Here is a 22,255-nt window from a genome sequence, read left to right as displayed (position 1 = left end):
TGCAAAACGAAAAAGCAAAAGCCTCTGCTTACCTAACTTGATCTTTGTGTTCAACTTTTTTAGATGCCAAAATAATACGCCACCAAAAGACATCTTACTAAATGTCCTTGGGGGGAGGAATAGGCAGGTGAATGGGAATGAAAAAAAAAAAAGTCCTTTAGGGGGAAAACATTACTTTTCAAACATTCAAACCTATTGTAAAGATGTAAAGGTGCCAGATTACTAAACACTGATAGTCTTTGCTTTACCCTTTATTCTCAGGTATTTTTAAAAACCCAAAGCTAGCCTGGTAAAATCCTGTTTTATTTTTATTGCTTCTACTTTTTAATAGCAGCCAATCTTAGAGATCAGAGGTCACATAGAACAAAATGAGTCATTACCTAAACTATGAGAATGCTAGTATGAATAATTATTGTACATAAATTAGCCCATAGTACTTCATTCTCTTGCTCGGGTATGGCTAATATAGTCTATCCTCTTGATTTTTGCAATGTTTACTACAATAATGAACAATTTGGTTAATCTGCCTGTAAAAATTGATTTTGTTTGTCCTCCAATATTTTGTACTAATAAGAATTTCCCTTTAAAATACAGCTGGTTCTGCCTCATCAACTTCAGACTTTCATTTTAGAGGGGATCTTCTAATTATAAAACCATCCGGTGACAGTCTGGACAAAAATGGCATTCTGGTTAATACCACAAAAGAATATGGATGCCTGAGTTTATACCAATGCATGTCCCCACCTAAAAATGGGGGAACCTGTAGAAATTGTGATATTATTTCATCTAAAACATTTGAAACAGTCTAACTACTTCAGAGAAACATATAGGTGCTAAGTATTCAGCGAGGAATATAATATCATCTGTTAAAAAAGGTCAGATAGTTTTATGCAAGTTAATTTTCAGAAGCAAACAGATCTTGAAATGTTCTGATGATAGGCGACACCAATTGGCATTTTCTCAAACATTCTGCTAAAAGAAAAGAGGGAAGTTTGATAACATCAAGATCGGCTTCCCTTTTGTAAAGTTTTCTTAAATCATAACTTCTCTTCTATAGGAACAAAAGCAGCATGGCCCTATTTCAAAATGGGGACAAATAAACACTAAATAGAACTGAAAATGATTTCAGTGAGTCCTTTTCATATGGTTCTTCGGTATAATTGCATGAATGTTGTGTGGATTTGTTTGGAATTATTGAAAAAGCAACAGGAAAAAGAACAGTACTTTTTTTTTTTTTTCTGTTTGGTCTGTGAATGACGGGAAAGGTGATGTGTTAAAATATAAGACATGTTATTAACCGTACTCTACTCATGGTAGAAGCAAACTGTAGCTAGCTTGTGTTTTATATCCCCCTTGTTTCAAAAAAAGATTTGAGGCAGGTATAAGATTTTAAAGCAAGGGCATAATTACTGACAAAAGAGTCTCTGCAGTGCTTGAGAACCCATGAAAAGAGGATTTTCCCTGCGCCTTCTTTATGTGCCTTTGTAGCTCTCAAACTACAATGATTTTTGTAATGGTTCAATAGTAAAAACTGGCCTTCTGCTGTCAGGGGTACATCAGCAAATAATATAGATCAGTGATGTCTGCAAGGTATTTGATCTCTATGGGAGTTGTTCTTCCATCATTCATCCCCTCTACCAAAGCTGTCTGATTCATCCTTCCCATAGGTGCTGGTCCCAGGTGTGTGAGGGCAGCACCCAAAGCACACAGAGGAGCGAATCTCCATGTTTGAGCACTGCACACATCTGTGCAGTAATGAATTAGGAATATGAGGGACTAATCCCATAGAAATTTAGTTGGTGCATTTAAGGAGTGAATTTTAAGCGGTAAATACGAATAAGTAATCAATCCACTTCTGATGGTATTGAGTATGGGAACTCCATCCATCTGAGAGACTGGAAGATGGACTGTTAATGATGTATGACCAGGTTGGAGAAAAAGAGGATCTAGAAATGACAAGGACAAAGATATTTTTCCAAATACAGTGGACTAAAGATTTCACTAATTCTTTAATTTAAGGGAGGATTGGAAAGCAGCACCAGAACTGAACTACATAAAAAACTTTTTTTTCTACCGTGCAACATACTGTTTGTGATCTTTATATATCCATTTGTTCTTAAATTATTTATTTAGTAAATTGTGCACTGTTCATTTTATTATTCTTTTGCCGCCGTTTTATGGTCCAAAATTTAAAAACTGTTTCTGCAGTTGTGAAAGAGAGATAGCTAAATCCAGCTGGGTTCTTCAGCATAGGCTACACAATGATAGCACAGTTAACAATATTGGACCACTCAGCTCTTTAACTGTTAAAGGTTTACTTCTAGATCATAAGAAATTTCTTGAGGGTCTAGTTGCTCACCAGACCAGCTCCCAAGGATCCAGGGGTTCTTCCGTCTTATACCTACACCATCTGGAGTACGGGGTTTCTAGGGCCATGGGAAGAAATATGCTCTTAAAAACTTTGACTAGAAGTGACAAATTTCATTTCTTTTCAAGCCCATTGGTCAGTACTAGTTATGTGGCCCCAACCCAGCTACACAAAAGAGTGGAATATATAAGAGAGCCACACAATGGTTCATGAGCACCACTGTCCCTGCAGTATCTGATTACTACAAGTAAAATTTGTGCTGGGCCTCCCTGGTGGTGCAGTGGTTGAAAGTCCGCCTGCCGATGCAGGGAACAGGGGTTCGTGCCCAGGTCTGGGAAGATCCCACATGCCGTGGAGTGGCTAGGCCCGTGAGCCATGGCTGCTGGGCCTGCGCGTCCGGAGACTGTGCTCCACAGCGGGAGAGGCCACAACAGTGAGAGGCCCGCGTACCGAAAAAAAAAAAAAAAAAAATTTGTGCTAAGAATGTCTAGACAGAGTAAGTAATCCCTCTCCTAGAAGTTTATCTCAAACATTAATAAATATAAAAGTATGGGGTGCTTGTTGAAAGGGCAGATTCCCAGGCCCGTGTGTCAAGTTTGGTTTAGTAGGGTTAAGGTAGAACTAGTGCCCTAATTAGGTTTATTCTACAAAGGTATGCGTGCTGCATGGGGTACATGGAAAGATTCTGCATTGAGGTGTAATGTAAAAAATCTCTTTAGGGAACTAGAATGTAAATGAAATGAAACTAAAATTCAAAAATAAGTCATATGGGACAGTCAGTGTCTTTTTGAGTCACCCCTTCTATACCACAGGGGAGTCCATTCTACCCTATGGTCCTAGGAAGTTGGACAAATATCCCACCAACCTCTTGTAAGTACAAATGCAACACTGCCAAACCCTGTCTGTGAAGATTCATGTTAGATCAGGACCTTTGTTCAGACTCCTTACAGAAATCTCAGGTTTTCTTCTTTTGCCAATTGTTCTTGTACTTGACTTGGAGAAAATGTGTTAAAGGAAAACATGTTTGCTTCTCCTCCAAGCTCTAAAATAGGGTCTTTCCATTCTTTCTTTTCTTCTCAGATTGTTACTGAGGCTTCATGCCCATCAGTTTTTATTCTTTGGAGAGAAAACTAGAAGAAAAAAATTAGGTGATAATATGGGTAATTTTAAGTGTAGGCATGTACGAAAACTTCTTGAAAATCAGGTTGCGGTATGCATTCTTATTTTAGATTTGCCCCTGTTAACATCTTCTCAATAAGCAGGTGCATAAACTTCCCCAATCTGTCACTGTTGTTTATTTAGCCTGTATGCTTCAAAATCTACTGATGGATGATACCCAACCAGCTTGAAGCTTGACTTTCAGAAACCAGAGCCTTGAAGTTTTGAGACTTTCTTAAAGTGTAGTCCAACGAGTTTTTTAGAATAGGAGCACATCTCTCAAAGATACCGTAGCACATTTGTATGCTAATTTTAGTTCAACAAATAGGAAAAATAATTATGAGTAATAGCTCTCAGCTTTCAGATAATTCTTTTCATGTTCAAAGTGCTTGACAAACATTAATTAAATCACTGGCAGTCAAATTAGATAAATATGTTCTCTGTATGTGCATAACTATACCTTCCATGCACACAGTCTTCTAAATCACATCATTGCAGATCAAATATTTTTTTGCCATCTGAACTTGATTGGCTGACACTGATTCCGAGCAACAGATAATTACTGGAAGGGCTAATCATGAGGAGAGATTATGTAAGCTTTCTTTGTTTTTTAAACAGAAACATGAATTTATCCTTGATAAAAGGTACAGGATGAACCACAGCATAAAATGTTTCTATCTCCAGGCCAGAAGGTAACAATGATAAAGCAAATTCCCTTGCGTTATAGTGTTGGAATAGCTAAACCCTAATTTAAAGAGATCATGTCATCAACAGAGAGTACATTTTATGCTTCCTGGGCTACTGATGTTTTTGGCCTCTTTAGCACCAAAAATGAGAAGGCTTTGCAGGCTAAATATGGTGTTGATTTCAGCAATATGGTAAATAGTTGTTCATTAATACTAGGAATCCTTGGTGACTACTGACTTGAGAAGCATTTGGGCCAGCAAATTAAACATAATATATTTCATGATGATTTTTAGAAAAACTTAGTTATTTTTCCTTCATTGAATTTAATGAAGCTTTCCAGACCATCCCAAGAAATTAACTGCTCCCAATAGACTCCCCAAACGAAGTATATTCCAAGTAAAAAAGAGTGCTAATAGCATTCCATCCTTCAATAACACCTAACAAATTAACACACTCTACCTATCTACATCAGACAATTGAGAGAAGGCATGTACGTGCATGTGTAGACAAAACTTAGCCAGAGTCAGGCTTGGTTTCCTCGGATGCTAAAGCTGCAGAGCTACAAATGGAGGGGGCTTGACTTTCTCCTTCCACTCCATCTGCCAAAAACTAGCCTAATGTGTTTCCAGGGAAGAAGGGTACTTGTTAATTGTCTCACAAGTTGCTGAGCAAAAGAACATCTAGTTCAACCAAATTGTCTTTTGGAAGGACTTTGCAAAACTATCTGTTGGAGTCATGGTAGCTGTTCACGTGGATCTCACAGAATGGTATTTGTTTCTCTTTTACAGAAATGCTAATTTGTATTCCTCTAAACCTGAAATATGAGAGGTTCCTCTTCCTTACTAGTGAAAACCTGGAGTTCAGTGAGGTTATGTGATGTGTTCAAGGTAATATCCACAGCCCACATGGTTTGGATCTGACAGTTGACAGCAATGGAATCATAATTGACATGGTACTACATCTGCCTTAGTGTTTCTACAGTTAGACTCTTGCCATATCCCAGGAGTAAGAGTGAACTAAAAAAAAAAATTCAATTTATTAAACTAAAAACAAAAACAATTCTCCCTCTGCTCCCATCCTCAATCCCCACCTTCGGCAACCACCAATCTGTTCTCTGTATCTATTAGCTTGTTTAAATACATATATTTCTTTGGATAAATGCCCAAAAGTGGTATTGCTGGATCATATAATACTTCTATTTTTAGTTTTTTGAGGAACCTCCATACTGTTTTCCATGGTGGCTGCACCAGTTTACATTCCCACCAACAGTGCACAAGCATTCCCTTTTCTCTACATCCTCACCAACACTTGTTATTTCTAGTCTTTTTGATAATAGCCATTCTGACAGGTGTGAAGTGATAGCTCATTGTAGTTTTGATTTGCATTTCTCTGATGGTTAATGATGTATAGCATCTTTTCATGTACCTGTTGGCCATCTGTGTGCTTCTTTGGAAAACTGTCTATTCAAACCTTCTGCCCATTTTTTAATCAAATTATTTTTTGCTACTGAGTTGTATGAGAAAATATTCACAAAATTTTCTTCCATTCAGTAGGTTGCCTTTTTGTTCTGTTGATGATTTCCTTTGCTGTGCAGAAGCTCTTTAGAAGCTCTTGATGTAGTTCCACTTGTTTAGTTTTGCTTCTGTTGCATTTGCTTTTGGTGTCAAATTCATAAAATCATTGCCAAGACCTATGTCAAGAAGATTACTGCTTATGTTTTTTCTGAGGAGTTTCATGGCTTCAGGTCTTACATTCAAGTAGTTAATCCATTTGAGTTAATTTTTATATATGGTACAAGATAATGGTCCAGTTTTCCTAACACCATTTATTGAAGAGACTGTCCTTTCCCCATTGTATATTCTTGGCTCCTTTGTCATAAATTAACTGACCATACATGCATGGGTTTATTTCTGGGTTGCCTCTTCTCTTCCACTGATCTATGTGTTTGTTTTTTTTTTTTTTTTATGCCAATACCACACAGTTTTAATTACTATACCTTTGTAATACAGTTTGAAATCAGGAACTAATGATGCCTCCAGCTTTGTTCTTATTTCTCAAGGTTACTTTGCCTATCCAAGGTCTTTTATATTCCATACAAATTTTATATTGTAAATATAATTTTATATTGTAAATATAATTTTATATTGTAAATATAAATGTAAATATAAATATAAATATTATATTGTAAATATAATTTTATATTGTAAATATTCCATACAAATTCCATACAAATTTTAGCACTGTTTGTTTTATTTCTGTGAAAAATGCCATTGGTGTTTCAGGTGTACTCTAATTACATTTAGAGCAGGGAGTCATTGGTGTGACTGATTTTGGGCCCAGAAAGACATATAAGATATGTCTCTATTGTATAAGTTTGTTCTCCCTTCAGTATAGAGACAAAAAATTAGACCTGACTCAGAATGTTTAAATGGGTTTAAAATTTTAATAATTCCCAAATGTAAATGGTCTTAAAAGGTAAATAAAATGAGCAAATGCTCTGTACATTTTGAGTTATACTTATTCTTACAGTCAAAGTTTACTGTCTCAATTTCCTCACTTCTCACCACCCCATCCTATGGGAACTCTTCCCTTGGAGGTTACATGTGACATTTTTCTTGTTAATTATACTAGCTCTGACTTAATGCCTGTTCTCCTTGACCTTTTTGCTGCATTTGACACTGTGGACTCTCCCCACCCAACACCGCCTACCACCCCTCATAAATACCCATTACTTGATCTCCTTGACATTTTTGTCTTCCCTGCTGACCTTGCCACCAGCCTTGTCTACCTCACATCACCTCCTGCCCAGATTACCACCCAGGCTTCCATCTGGTCTTACAGGTTCTAATCTCCCCTACTCTAATCCAGAATGCCACAGCGACTAATCTTCCAAATATCTGTACTTTAACCTGACCTCAAAATCCCTTCTTACCTACAAGAACTTGCTTACCTTTCCAGTTTCATCTCCCTCACTTTCCTCCTGGCTCTTTATACTCCAGAAACACTTGGTCTTTTTTAGTCTCAAGGACACTAAGCTTGACCCCTCCTTAGGGCTCTGCAATAGCTAACTCTGTCTGAACTGCCCTTCCCCAGACCATGCCAGGACTGGTTGTTTCTTTCATTCAAGCCATTGTTTAAATGTTCCTCAGAAACATCTTACCTATTTTCCATACACTTATATTGACATCTCACATTTTATTTTCTTTGGAACAATTATTACTGTTTGATAATTGTGTATTTATTTGTTCCTCTCTGTCTCTCCTAAATGGAATGGAAGCTCCATGAGAGCAGGACCTTTTTATTTTACTGCTTTACCTCCAGAACTTAGAACATGCTTAAAGGTTAATGAAAATTTGTTAAATGATGAACAGTATCCATCATATCATTTCCAATTCATTCAACTCTGTTTCCCACTATTTCTATATAAGCACACTTCACAGTCCACCCAGGTTGTTCTCACTATCCATGGAATGTATTCCCTGTTGTGTCAAGTGTGTTGACATTTTTTCTCCAACCAGATTATAAGCTTATGAAAGGTAGAGGCCCTTTTATACTTTTCCAGCCCTCCAGGCCTAGCAGAGTGCCGAACAGCATTTGGTATGTATTTAACACTTATTGATTTATTTCCAGCTGTAACATTATATACTGCACTACCGAGCACTTTTACATCAGTGGGGCTGAAACGGAAGTAAAAATAGGTCGACCATGAAACACCAGCAAAGAGCCCATGACAGAGTAAGAGATTTTTTCTTAACTTCTAATTTGATTTGAGCAGCAAACTAAAGTTTTCTGGAATGAGGATGTGATGAATAGGAAGGTATACCTTGGGAAGTTTTGTGCTTCCTTCTCTAGCAATTGAGAGCCTGTACCACTGAGGGCCGACCATCTTCCAACTCTAAGGTGCTAAGGTCTATGTATACTGTTGTTGACTTGCCACAAACTTAAAGTCATCTTGGACTGCTTACTGATCTTTGATCCCTTACATATAACCACTAAACCCAAGTCATTTCCTTAGTGGCATTTATGTCTACCATTTCTTTTAAAATCCCACTTGCTACTTCAGAACCTGACAAGGTTATAGTCTCCTGTCTCATCTTCACCCCAACCCCCCTGCCAAATTCAAAATGATCTTCCATTAGATTAAATCTAAATTTGTCAGGCTCAAATTCAGGTCTTCTACCCTATCATTTCAGCTTTGTTTTCTATTGTTTCTAAGTGAACCTTCTGTTTTAATTCATCTGATCTCGTACCTTTTCCCCATTGTTAGTTTGCTCATTTTTTTCCCAATGCCTTTGTTCAAGCAATTTCCTTTACCTTTTCCCTATAAACAAATCCAAATTCTACATTTCCTTTGTTGTCCTTTAAGAAAGCTTCTCTTGGGACTTCCCTGGTGGTGCAGTGGTTAAGAATCCGCCTGCCAATTCAGGAGACATGGGTTCGAGCCCTGGTCCGTGAAGATCCCACATGCCGTGGAGCAACTAAGCCCGTGCTCCACGAATACTGAAGCCCGTGCACCTACAGCCCACGCTCCACAACAAGAGAAGCCACCACACTGAGAAGCCCGCGCACTTCAACAAAGAGTAGCCCCGGCCCACTGCAGCTAGAGAAAGCCTGCGCAGTAACAAAGACCCAACACAGCCAAAAATAAATAAATAAAATAAATTAAAAGAGCTTCCCTTAATCTACATGGTTAATTTCCAATTTAAAATATGAATTTTATAATTGAATCCTTTTTTACTAATGGTGAATTGTTGATCATTTTATGTTTCATATTTTACACCCCCCCACCCCCCCGAGTAATGTTGTAATTTTCTTGGCAATAGGGACTTCATAATTCTTACAATCACGCACAGCTCTTGGCACCTCCAAGGATGAATGTGTTTGGTTGGGACATGACTCCAGAGGCCTGGTCAGAATTGCCTGGAATAAAGGTGAACCCTGACCAGGTGAGATGGAGCTTGGGCAAAAGGAATTCTTAAAACCAGTGGATACCTTCCTAATTAATGCCAAGTATGATTTCATACATCACTCAGACCATGTAGGCGAAACGGCAGAGTTAAAGACCTCTGATGTTGAATAGCTTTATGTAACTGGTAACTATAAGCCAGATGCTGGCAGCTATGTGAGACAGAAGATCTGAGTTTGAATTCTGGCTTTGTTTCCAATTAATCTGGGCAATACTGAGTAAGCGATTTACTTTCTCTGGGTGTCAGTTCTTCAACAGTAAAATGAAAAGATTAGACTCCAGATGATATTAAGGACTAGATAAGTTAATTAAAAATTGTATGACTCATGCCTCAACGAAGATCCCGTGTGCCACAACAAAGACAGGATGCAGCCAAAAAAATAAGGAAAGTAAATAAATATTAAAAAAAAATTGTATGACTATTTCCATAGCAGTGAAACGGCAGCCATAGCCTTTGGAGTTCTTATACTTATTCCATGGGATAGGATTTACTAGTCTTGTGTGTTGTTAGGAATACTCACTTTCAGCTTTTGGCATTTATACTTTTCTGTTTCCCAATTTGTGTTAAAGTGGATGGACAGATGGTTGATAAGGTTTTCACATGCTTGTAATGCTGTTGTTCAGTTCAACAATGGTTTTAAACTTTGAGGGTCTTCATAGAGCCTGGATTTTGTTTAGAATGGAAGATAGTTTTAATTCTTCAACTTAAGGATAATATGTTTACTCACATAATTTAAAGCAACTTGTGGATGTAACTTTAAAGGCCTAATCAGTTTCCCTTATTTTGGTATGTCTCTCAACTCATTTCCACATCACAACCTAACTCTTCCAAGTTGCAGTTTTAAAAATGAAGTTTACCAGACTTCTAGTTACATTTGCATGTTTTGCCTTCTTCTGACTCATTTAACCCACAAGCTCCTTCCAAATACAAAATCCTTTGATTCGGAATCACAGAAATTTAAATGTGGATGAAACAAATTCCTCCTTTTACAGGTAATTAAACGAGAGCCCTAAAAGATCCTGGTGCTCTTTCTACAGACTATGAATTTTATAAATAAAAGAACTGAATTGAGATTAGGTTGCAGGGAAAAACAGGCAAAATTTGTGGACTGTAAGACCAAATAGAAATTGTGTTAATTGACATTTTATCGCAGAGAAAGTATGGGGACGATGAAAGTCAAAGATTGTCACCACTGCTATCTCGCTCTGCGTTGTGATTTTTAACTACTTGGGTGACTCTTGAGGCGAGTGGGGCCGCGCACATACCATTAACTCCCAAACTGCATATGCACTATTTGGGGTAGTGAGAACAGAAAGGACGCTCAAAATGTAGGTAAAGGAAGGAACGAGCCTGTCCAGAGGGTTCTGAGGGGACCAGGGGGAGGGAAATTAGGACGCGTTGGCCAAGCAGGTGCCTAGGAGGTGCGAGCTGCGCCTCAGGTAGCAGTGGCAGGGAAGAAGCCGGGTACGTGGCTACAGCAGGCCAGGGAGGGGAACGGAGACCGGGGAGAGAAGGGACCGGCGGGAAAACTGCAGGAAGAAACCGAGGCTGACCTAGTGAGCAGCGAAGACCTTCTAGAAGGAAGGAGAAGGCACCAATGCAAGCTTACAACCAGACTAGGGATTAGGGAAAGAGTATAAACAAGCTTAAGGGTAAGACGCGGGTGCTGACTAGAGATGGGAAAGGGCGTGCTGGGAGGTGGGAGGCGAAGTGAGGTCCTAGGGCAGTGGGCAGGTGAGGAGAGGCTCGGGGGTTGAGAGCGGAGGTGCCGCGGCTCGCGAAGGCGGGAGCGTCTGCTGAGTCAGACACCCGCAACAACCTGGCCGCGCAGGGGGCGGAGTGGTGAGCGCGTGGGCGGGCCAGGAGGCGGGGCCTACGCCTGACGCGTTCCCGAGGGCGCTGCGGCCGCGGGCCGGGCCGGGCGGGGCGGCGGCGGCGGCGGCGGCGGCGGCCGCGGGGGAGGGGCACGGCGTCAGCGCGTCGCCGGCTGGGCCGCGCTGGTGGCCAGGAGGGAGAGACTAGGAGGAGGAGGAGGAGGAGGTGAGTAGGCTCCGGGCTGGGGAGCCGCGCGGGCCGGCGGGGAGGCGGGGAGCGCGGCCCCTCCCCTCCTTGGCGCCCGCCTCGCGGGGCCGCGCGGCTTGGAGTTCCCAGAGGGGCTGCGGCGGCGGCGGCGGCGCGGGGAGCCGGGGGGCGGAGCTGAGGGCCGCGCGGGCGGCGCGCTTCCCGGACGCACGCGCTGCGTTCGCGGCGCCGCCGTCCGCCCCGCGCCCTGAGCCGGGCACCCCGGCTGCAGTGTCTCATTCCTGATACGCGCTGGCCATTTTCTGACCTCCTTTTCTTGGGTTCTGCGCGCCTTGCGGGCCGGCTTCCCGCAGCCAGCGCGCCGCAGCCGCCTCGTCGCGCGGCCGGTGAGGGTGGCTGGGGGCGCGTCGCCTTCTCGCGGGGAGGAGGGGCCGGGCTCCCGGCCTTGGCCCGAGGAGCGGAGCGGCCTCATTGCCGACCACGAGACTGCCGGGCCAGTGGTCCCTCGCGCCGCGCGCCGCCACGTCTTCCTGAAGGACCCTTTGCGCCTGGCCCCATTATCGCCCTAACTCTCCTGACCTCAGCAGCCTCTTAGCGGAGGCTAAAGACCTCGCTCACTCTGCGCTCTCCCCGCCCCCTTCCCTTCTCTGACGATCCCGCATATACTTATTTTAATCGGGACCCAGGCCGTCTGTTCGGGCGGGGGAAAGGTTCTCTGAATTTGTCCTGTAAATCCAGCCGTGTACCCAACAGCGAGGTTGCAGTACTACGTTAATTTAACCTTTAGTCTAGAGGGAGTTCTTTTTTTTTTGGTCTCTCCTCTCTGGCAAAGGCAACTTTTAGAGTTTTCTGAGAACTGTACTGCATTACATTGTCTTTGAGATAATTCTTAAGTTAGCGCTTGGAGGCAGTGTGATGGGAGGTTCAAAGAGAAGGCTTTACACTTTTTCCTCCACCTGTATCACAGTTTGAAATGGAAAACGTGCTTTGACGGTGATTTTCCACACCAGGTGGGTTGCAGAATGCAGCCCCCGTGAGCCGTGGCTCTCCTTGGTTATTGGGTGCTACCTCTGAAGTTGATTTTAAAGTTCAACAGAATGGTCAGGTAAAGGAGCTGTTGAAAAGAAATCCAGTATAATTCAATAGAGCCATTTTATTGGATTCTATTAACCTGTTTAACCTTAAGCTAGAGCATGGCAGGAGTTTCATGTAGGAGCCCACGTACCAAGTGCAATATTGAATTTTAATTAGTGCATTCCAGGTTTGATGTGGAATAGATTCACATTTCTCACTGCCTTTCATTATATATTTTCCTTAGGATCTTGTATTTAAGAAACAGTTTTAGTATTGGGGGTGGGAGGAGTACCCTTTGAATCATGAAACTTTCTTTGACGAACTTGAAAACTGGGTAGGTAAAATGTGAACCGTGATACTGAGATAAGGTAGGAAACTGAATTTTATAGCATTACCAATTTGAGAAGTTAAGAAGGCTTTTTTACTCCTGTTTTGAAACCGTGTTGACGTCTTAATCTGACAGACTGCAGAAGTACAGAATTTTCTGTTTGTGAGGAACTTCAGCAGTTAACTATTAATTATTATTAATAATTAATTTATTGCAACCCTATAATTTTGCAGAGTAAAAGTAATCCAAGTTTCCTGAAGAGATTTAACATGAACTGAATAGAACTAGCTGACTTAACCGAACACCTAGGTAGATCATTCATACCTCCCCAATGGATATTTTTGTACCAAAATTTGTTTTGATTTTGATGTCTTAAGAACAAAAAAGCCAAGTTATTACTAACGTTGAATTTTTTCCCGGTGTTTTGAGTATATGCCTTAGTTTGTGATTTGGAGTCATTAGATCAAATGATACAGATTATATTTAGGCAATCTTTACATTTCATCAATTGAAACAGTACTTTCCAGTTTGTTTGAATTTAGTAACTATTTTCACTTCGAGAATGTTTATTCATATTCTTGATTCAGATAGTCTGTGTCAATTCCAGCAGGTTGGCATTGCAGGAGTCCTAGGGTTATGGTGTATGTAACCTTGATATTAATTAGGAAGAAAGGTCCTGTAACACATGGAGTCATCGAATTCCAGCATCCTCAGCTCCCTTTTGGTAGTGGTCCTCAATGCAGAAGTCCCCAGGTCCTTGCTGGGGTAGGGTGAATTCTTTGCATCTCCCACTCCAGTGTTTACTGCAGGTGTTTAGTAGATACTTTTTGGCTTGTGTGCATTTTCCCTGGTGTGGCTTCATGTAAGGTGGGCTGTGTTTTATTCATCTTTGTATGCTTCATGTCAAGCGAAGTGTACTTTGTAATGCTTGTGGTTTTGTTGGGCTTAATCAAATTTAAGAAGGTAGCAGAGTGCTTGGAAGTCATGAATCATGATATTATAAACTTGAAATACCTCATTTCCATTTTTGTGTTGAATAGATACTCTTAGGCTGAATTCTAATATTGAAGGAGGTAGCAGGTATCTAATATTTTAGATAAATTGAGGCAAGAGGTTAACATTGAGAATTTTGTTTTTTAACGTACATTACCCACTGTGAAATTGGAAAAGGACACCATTATTTAAATTTTTTGATAGGACACCTCAGTTGAGCTAAAATAATACAAATTTTCCACTGGAGCAAAGTTTGAGAATCGTGAATTGAATGACCCTAATTGTTACTGTATGCCACATTTTAAGGCCTTGGTTTCACTTTATAAAGATATATTTTTCAGTACGTAGACTTCTGGAAGCAGCATGACTTATGGAGTTCAGACTCCTGTGGTAAAAAGCTGTCCTGAAATGATATTTTAAACAGTTTTTGGCTGATGCCTTGTGCTTCATGGTGGTGATAATGAAAACAAACAAACCCCAAACCAAACAAACCTTACTGTATTTTCTTTTTCCCTTAGGCTTATATTCTTTCTTTAATAGATTATTATAGTGTGCTTTGTTTATTAAAAAAAAATTACTGAGGAAATTTTTCAAGCATTTCTTTTGGAAAGTACCACCACTCCACCCTTTGAATAGCCTTGGCAAGTAATGTTTGGGCAAATGCAGGGCCATTTCCATAGTGTGATTCCTATTTGAGTATGTTGAGTTATATGAATAATAGTTTTCATAGGGACATCATCTTTGGACTACATGCATTTTGTTCCCCCTCCTGACACTATTACTGAAAACAATTGTACAGTAGAGTATGATAGTGCTTAATTTGTAGGGGGCAAATAATTTCATATCTATCATTGCTGGTTCCTGTGTCAGTCCCAGGCTACCTGGCCCACCCACTCCCTGTTCTGTCTTTTCCACCCACTTCTTGAATTGATTTTTAAGACTGAAAATACCTTAAGATCCCCAGCCTCTTCAGGAGGTGGGATCTGGAATTATTCTGGTGCCCTCGGCATCCATTGCTCACAGAGGTATGGCGTCTTACTATATCCTTGGCATGTACTCACTTTGACTGAGTTTCAAAATGAGATTCTCGTTTTGAAAAATGCTTTCACTCATCAGGAGTTTTGAAATATATGGCATAAACATTTTAGGGAAGTATGTGTGAAGCATCTAGGATATATTAATATAGATTTAGATGGAATAAGGTTATAGAATCAGACAATTGATTAAGAATTAGTGAGACTAGTCGTTTTCTCCCACACTTGAAGGTCACACTTAAGTCATTTAAACTCAAGATTACAATTTTTTTGAGTACTTATTTTTAAAAGTGAAGCAGTTCTGCAGTATTTCCTTAGCATAAAATAATCCATAGAGTTGATATATTTCTTTTATTATTCCTTTTTGTATTCCAAATCCCTTGTGGACCTGGAACCTTGTCTTGAGCCTGCTCCAGAGCTCTCCCTCTCCTCACCATCCTCTCTTCCTTCAGGGAACTTGGACCTGGTCTTGTCCATGGTGGACAGTTGGGGTTCTACTTCAACTGGGGCAGAACTAGCAGAGTCAAGATACTTTGATACTGCTTCTCAGACTCACACTCACTGGATTGACTTCTTAGGTACTGAGGACAGGACAGCTGAGAGCTGGGCTCTTTGGCTGTTATAATTTCAGCTTTTTGTGAGGGTCAACTTTCATTTGCATCTGACGCTAGGACACCCTGGTCATCCAGTCATTACGCAGATCCCCTTCCTGACTACCCTGCTCTTGGTTCTCTGCCTTTGTAGCTGAGTTACTGGGTGATTTCTATCCAGTTTCAGTGGTAACTAATTATTTCAGGTGTTTGATTTTCTAACCAGGTTTTCTCTCAGTTTTGAGCTTTCATTTGACCAAGTATCTGTTATACTTTCCCATAGCACATTTGTTCGTTATCTGTCTTTCTTTCTAGACTGTGTGTACCCAGAGTGTTGGGACCGAATTTGTGCTGTTCCTGTCGGTGTCCTCAGCACTTAGTGGCACATAGCAGGTGATAAATAAATATTGATTGGATATAATCAATAGTATGTTATCAGTATGGGAAAGCAATTTTCATATAGAAATTGAGAATTCATACAAGAAGTTCAGACATTTCATTGCCATCATAAGTACTAGGGAGTCTGTATATTTTAAATTATAAGCATATCCACATACAAAATAGCATCATTAGTCATCTTGCAGGGAGTTTATTTAAGAAAATGTATATAATTTTCACCATGTATTGTTAGGTGTTGCACATTTCTGTTTTTCTGGAGTTTGATTAAATGTATATTATTTTATATTTCTTACAAATAGAAGTTTTATGGCACTATAAAGAAGTGAATTTAATGGCCCTATTTTTTTTTTTTTTTTTGCGGTACGTGGGCCCCTCACTCTTGTGGCCTCTCCCATTGCGGAGCACAGGCTCCGGACGCGCAGGCTCAGCGGCCATGGCTCACGGACCCAGCCACTCCGCGGCATGTGAGATCTTCCCGGACCAGGGCACGAACCCGTGTCCCCTGCATCGGCAGACAGACTCTCAACCACTGCGCCACCAGGGAAGCCCTAATGGCCCTATTTTTGTGCATTAGTAATTATATACTAAAGAATAAATTCTCATTAAAAGGCCCTTAAATGCCTGCTCATAAAAAAAGAGAGACCTCTTTGATTTTGTTCTCCATACAATCCCAGTTATTGTATTGAAGCGAGTCATCAAACTCTTTAGTAGTCTAAACCTTTAATTTGGTTTCAGAACAGTAGTCATGTATTGAATACCCAAATTACCATGTCTTTAACAAGTAATGCAGACACTTATTAATAAAGTAATGACCATAACTTTTCGTGTAGAATTTCTTGTGCTAATTTTTTAAAGAGGACTGTTGAACTGCATTCCCCATGAAGGCCAAAATCTCATACTTTAAAGGATAGTGGAGTATACATTTATGTGTAGAGAGGAGGGGGTGGTAATTTTTGTAGTGGAATTTTTAAGTGGATAGTTTACTAATTACATTGAGGTAAACACTTTACAACTCTAAGAGGAAAACTTCAATTATCTGAATGAGATGAGGTGCATGAAATTAATTCAGATAAGTGGGGGAATCCTTAGTGTAAATGATGCATGTTAAGGGCCATGACCTCAATCTTGATTTTTTTTTTTTTTTCTATATATCTGTCAGCTGGTTTTACATTACTAGATTCTGATTCTTTTTGATCATGCTGGGAATCATTGATGGAGGAGGTAAAGTTTGCTCTATAATTTTTTTTTTCTTTTGCCACAGAGGGAATCCAGAATATCGTATTCTGTGACAAGTATAATTGCTCATCTCTCGCCCGTACTGCCTGCCCTTTTAGGAGGTACACCACAACCTCCCATTTTGTCACCTTCCTGTCAAATGTCAAATGTGTTTGGGGACTCCTTGAGAATACACTTGATTTGAAATTAAAGCCACACTCCTCTGTCCAGTCTCAAGATGTTTTCCTGCAAGTTGTTGCAACAAGTTGTGGAGGGTGAATTGAGCTGGATAAAACCTTGATTCTTTTCATGTCCCCCTTGGGCTTTAATATTTAAGCAGCAGTTTGCACTGTAAGCCCTTGAAATAGAAACAAGCATTGGGGCATAACCCCTGACCTTTGCAAATCCTAACTTGAAATGAAAATTTTTGTGATTGATTAGAGTGTTTTAGGAAAATGATTTCTGCTGCCATTTACTAAGGTTTGCAGCATTCCTGGGCTCCTGGCATCTGAAAGTTATTGTGCAATCTGTAGATAGTCTGTGTAGCTGTGGTGACATTTTCCTCTAGGCTTTGGTTTTTTTGGTATGTTTTGTTTAAACAGAGGTAAGCTCATCTTAGCAGCAGAGGTGTGTGCTATCTGACACCTCTGTAAGTGAATTTTACTTCTTTCTTCAGCATTACCTATAGGTGCTTTACTTAAACCACCTCAGAACATGGCTCTTTATTTTCAGCATCACCAGCTTCCTTTTCACCTCTTGGTCTTTGAGATACAAGACGGTTCATATCATGATTGCCTTGGGTAGAGTGGATATGATATCAGCAAGCTCTGTATACAGACCTTGTGAGCAATTTCTAGTTCATTGCCTGAGACCTTCTTAAATACATGCAGGCAATGTGATTGAAGAGTTTAGGCTTCCTCTTGGTTTCAGTTTCCTCATCTGTAATATTGGAGTAATATCAGCTTAGTGTATTTAGTTTTTTTTTAAAGAGTAATCTTAGCTGTATTGATTTGTTGTCATGTGCAGATAAGTGTTTAATAATGTGAATTAATGAACTATTTATCTGGATCATACACGATTTTAAAAAGAAGTAGATTTTGTTCCATTTGATAACAGAGATAGTCAAGTAAGCAAGAATTATTCCAAATAGAGGTCTTGCGCAGTTGACTTTGTTTTTCTTTTATTCCTATAACTGCTTTGCTATTATATGTTTTATTTATTTATTTTTATGTGTTTATTTTTTTTTAATTTTAATTTTTTATTGGGGTAGAGTTGTTTTACAATGTTGTGTTAGTTTCTACTGTACTGAAAAGTGAAGTAGAGTTCCCTGTGCTATACAGCAGGTTCTTATTAGTTATCTATTTTATACATATTAGTGTATATACGTCAATCCCAATCTCCCAATTCATAACCCTCCCCAGGCTTCCCCTCCTTGTTTGTTCTGTACATCTGTGTCTCTATTTCTAACTTGCAAACTGGTTTATCTATACCATTTTTCTAGATTCCACATGTATGCGCTAATATACGATATTTGTTTTTCTCTTTCTCTTTTGAAAGTACGTAAGACTTTTGCAACAATCTATTTATATACAAAGGATATGCCGATATGTGGGATAGGGAAGCAGAATGTGGAGTGTACTTGCTGGAGTAAGACAGACTTGGATTTGAATATAGATGATCTAACATTTGAGTAACATTGGGCAGGGTTCTTTACTTTTTCGATTAAAAGTTTTCATCTGTAAAATGGGTATTAAAGTTTAAAGAGTTAAAAAGGGGAAAAAGGATAAAAGGTTGTTAAGACTTAAGAGATGAGGTACGCAAAATATTGAGTAAAGCTGGAATCCATAAATACTGATAATTGTTATTATGACTTTGGAAAAGTGGCTTTACTTCTCTGGACCTCAAGCTTCCTCATCTGTAACATGAATATGTGAGAAAATTAATAGAGTTATTATGAGTATTAAATGAGATAATACATGTAAGAACTCATTAAATGTTAATTGCTGGGCTTCCCTGGTGGCGCAGTGGTTGCGAGTCCGCCTGCTGATGCAGGGAACGTGGGTTCGTGCCCCGGTCCGGGAAGCTGCCACATGCCTCGGAGTGGCTGGGCCCGTGAGCCATGGCCGCTGATCCTGCGCGTCCGGAGCCTGTGCTCTGCAACGGGAGAGGCCACAACAGTGAGAGGCCCGCGTACTGCAAAAAAAAAAAAAAAAGTTAATTGCTACTGTTATTTATATTATTAATTCAGTTTCAGAACAAATTGGACCAATTTTGAGTCAAAATGAAAGAATTCATACAGATATTTAATATATTTTTTTTGTTGGATTTGGGGATGGCAAGTTATTCATTAGCTTTCAATGTTTCCTTAAGACAGCCGTAGTTCTCAAGTTGTGGTATACAGGCCTTTTGGGGTCACTGAGACCCTTTCAGGGGGTCCATTAGGTTAAAACTATTTTTATAGTAATACTAACTGTTTGCCTTTTCCACTGTTTTTACATTTGCCTTGCTGATACTAAAGGAATAGGGGGTAAAACTGTGGGTATCTTAGTAGATATTAAATGGCAGTGGCACCAGGGTGTACTAGTAATCATTGTATTCTTCACTACCACGCATTCACTGTATAAAAAACAAACAAACAAAAAACAAAAACTCAAAAAGCCAGTTTTACTTGAGTGTCCTTAATGAAGCAGTAAAAATTATTAGTTTTATTAAATCTTGATCCTTGAATGCATTGTTTTACTATTCTATGTGATGAGGTAGGAAATATGCAGAAGGCACTTCTGCTACATATCCAGAGTACATTGTTTGTCTCAAGGAAAACCCTTATGTGTTCTTTTGAGTTGTGAGCTGAGCTAGCCGTATTTTGCATGAAACATCATTTTTACTTGAAAGAATGACTACCAGACAAACTAGGATTATTTAGACTTAGGTATTTGGCAGTGATTTTCTTGAAAACGAAAACAGTGAGACTTGTCACTTCATGGCAAAACAATAGACAATATTTGTTGCTGATGATAAAATTTGAGCTTGCTAGTGAAAATTAAAATTTTGGAAAACTTAAGTCAACTGCTGTGCTCTTGTCAGCTTCCCAGTACTTAAAGAGTTTTCTGATGGGATGGGTGGTGATATTATGAATGTGAGTTTTTGCTATGGTATTAATTATGTCAAGATTTTCAATATTTATATAACTTAATGAACGAATATTTTCAAAGTGATCAGTGTTACAAAATTATGGTAAAAGGCCCTTATAGAAAGCAAGTAACAATACAAAAAGCTTATGTGATATTAGATTTCATATTACAGCTAACCGAAAACTCCTACTTGTCAAGTTTTGGTGTAGTATCAAAGAAGAACATCCACAGTTATCTGAAAATGATATTAATATTAACATATACTTTCTTTTTTCTCACTGCATATATGTGTGGGGCTATTTTTTTTCACATAGGTCAATCAAAACAATGTATCACAACAGATTGAATGTAGAAGCAAATATGAGAATCCAGCTGTCATCTATTAAGTTAGACATGAAAGAAATTTGCAAAAGTTGTAAAACAGTATTTATCACTAAGCTTTTTTTGTATAATATAGTAATTTTTCATAAAATATATTCTCATACTAAATGTCATTAAAAATTTAAAATGCATCAGGAAAGCAGAACATATTTTGTCACAAAACTGGAACTTAATCATTGTCTTGCACATTCTAGAAATGGAAAATATTCTATTTCATCCAACAAATACTTGCAGAGTGTCTGTGAATAAGCAGTTTCCACCTGCAGGAACTCAGTGTAGGTAGGGAGATAGATGTCTTCATTTTCAGATACTAACAATTCACTGAAACAAGTGCTTTAATAAACATCTGTTCAAAGTTGCATATTTTTTTCACCAAAAAAAGATAGCAAACTAAATGCCATTTTATAACTTGATTTTTTTCCCTGTTAACACTATAGAGCAAATCTTTTTTCATGTTAATGTTTATAGATCTATGACATCATTTTATAATAGTGAAAAATTGGAAACAACCTAAATGTCCCATGGATGGGAGAATCAGCTGAATTGTGTTGCATCTCTTATATCAATTTTTAAATTAAATTATAAATCACACTTTAAAAAAATTAAAAAAATAGCATTTTCGCCTTTAATTCCTAATATGGTAAATATTGATAATTATAACTCACTAACAAAAGCTCTTGGGAGTCCTCAATTTTCAAGAACACAAAGGAGGCCTGATACTAAGAAGTTTAAGAGCTGTTTCTTTAAGGAATGGTGGCTAGATTCATCAAATGAACAAAGTTCTAAAGTTTTAATATTTTGCGTATTTCTTTGGAATATGGACTACATACCTCTAGTTTCTTTTCCTGGTTGTAATGATATGTCACTGGATGGAGTTCTGTGTCATTCTCCAAGTAGGCAGAAGGTTCCTGTGTGTGTTTTTAAAGAAGATTTTCATTTAAGATCGCTGCTACCTATATTGTTGCTACCCAGAGTTGAGATAATGGTTAATGGTCACTTTATCAGCGAATTCATTCTTGATACCACTCTTTTGGTTGCGAGCTATTCATGCAGTTTTAAGCGCTGTTCACCATGGCAGGCTACTTAAGGGTTGTAGTGAAATTCACTTTGCTGAAAATAAACTGCCATTTTCTCTGAAGTCTTTTTTTTTTTTTTTCTCTGAAGTCTTTACACTAGGCTAATCTGTCTGCTGTGAAGTCTTCCTGACATTTCATAGCTATTTTCTAGATGGTCAGTCCACAACTTGTGAATGTGTTTGTGAATTAGTTATTTGCCAACAATATAATATGAATTACAGATGGGTTCCATACTGCCATTGATACTATGGGCAGAGCCTCATTGTGGATTATTAACATCTTTCTTTGGGGAATTATATTCTGACTCCTAGAAGTCTAGCCAAATAAATTACTCCATTGCAATCCAACAGTGGCAAGAAACCCCCTTTTCCTGCTTACAATAGAAACAGGAGTGCTAAAGCTTTAATAGAAGCAAGAGAGGCATTCTGAAGCAATGCTCAAGAGACGCAGGTTATCCTAGGCACCCCAGGTGGGTAGAAAGGGTGGTGAGTAACCCTCTCAGGTGAAGCAGGTGTAGAAACTTTGGGTCAACCAGCAATGGTGGAGGGAAGAAGAAGGGATATTCTAGATACTGCTTGCAGGTGATAGATACCCTTTTGCGGCAGTTGCTAAAAAAGTAAGGGATGGGTAGTCCTAGGTTGGGAAATCCATATGTATAGAGTTTTGTTGTGTTGTGCTCTTATGTTTGGTTATCATATGAACTGAACTCAAGAAATAGAACAACAAGCCAGTTGGGAAGGTTGAATTCATAGATTTATAGGCCAGAGGTTTGAATGTAAAAGGAAATGATGAACTCCAGGGGCATTCATAATCAGAAAGAGCAGTGGAAGCC

At 39.2% G+C, this 22,255-nt stretch overlaps 1 protein-coding gene across 1 annotated transcript in view; it reads left to right on the top strand.

Moving 5' to 3' along the window:
* The first annotated feature begins 11,151 nt into the window (after window positions 1-11,151).
* Window positions 11,152-22,255, top strand: part of GTDC1 (glycosyltransferase like domain containing 1) — a 385,793-nt gene continuing 374,689 nt past the window's right edge. Inside the window, exon 1 of the mRNA XM_065880389.1 lies at window positions 11,152-11,220. The gene's annotated coding sequence lies outside the window, so the exon portion shown is untranslated. The remainder of the gene's footprint in view (window positions 11,221-22,255) is intronic.

This window comes from Phocoena phocoena, chromosome 7 (assembly GCF_963924675.1).
Source record: "Phocoena phocoena chromosome 7, mPhoPho1.1, whole genome shotgun sequence".
In the NCBI taxonomy this organism is placed as follows: domain Eukaryota; kingdom Metazoa; phylum Chordata; class Mammalia; order Artiodactyla; family Phocoenidae; genus Phocoena; species Phocoena phocoena.
This window is presented reverse-complemented; position numbering and strand designations above follow the sequence as displayed.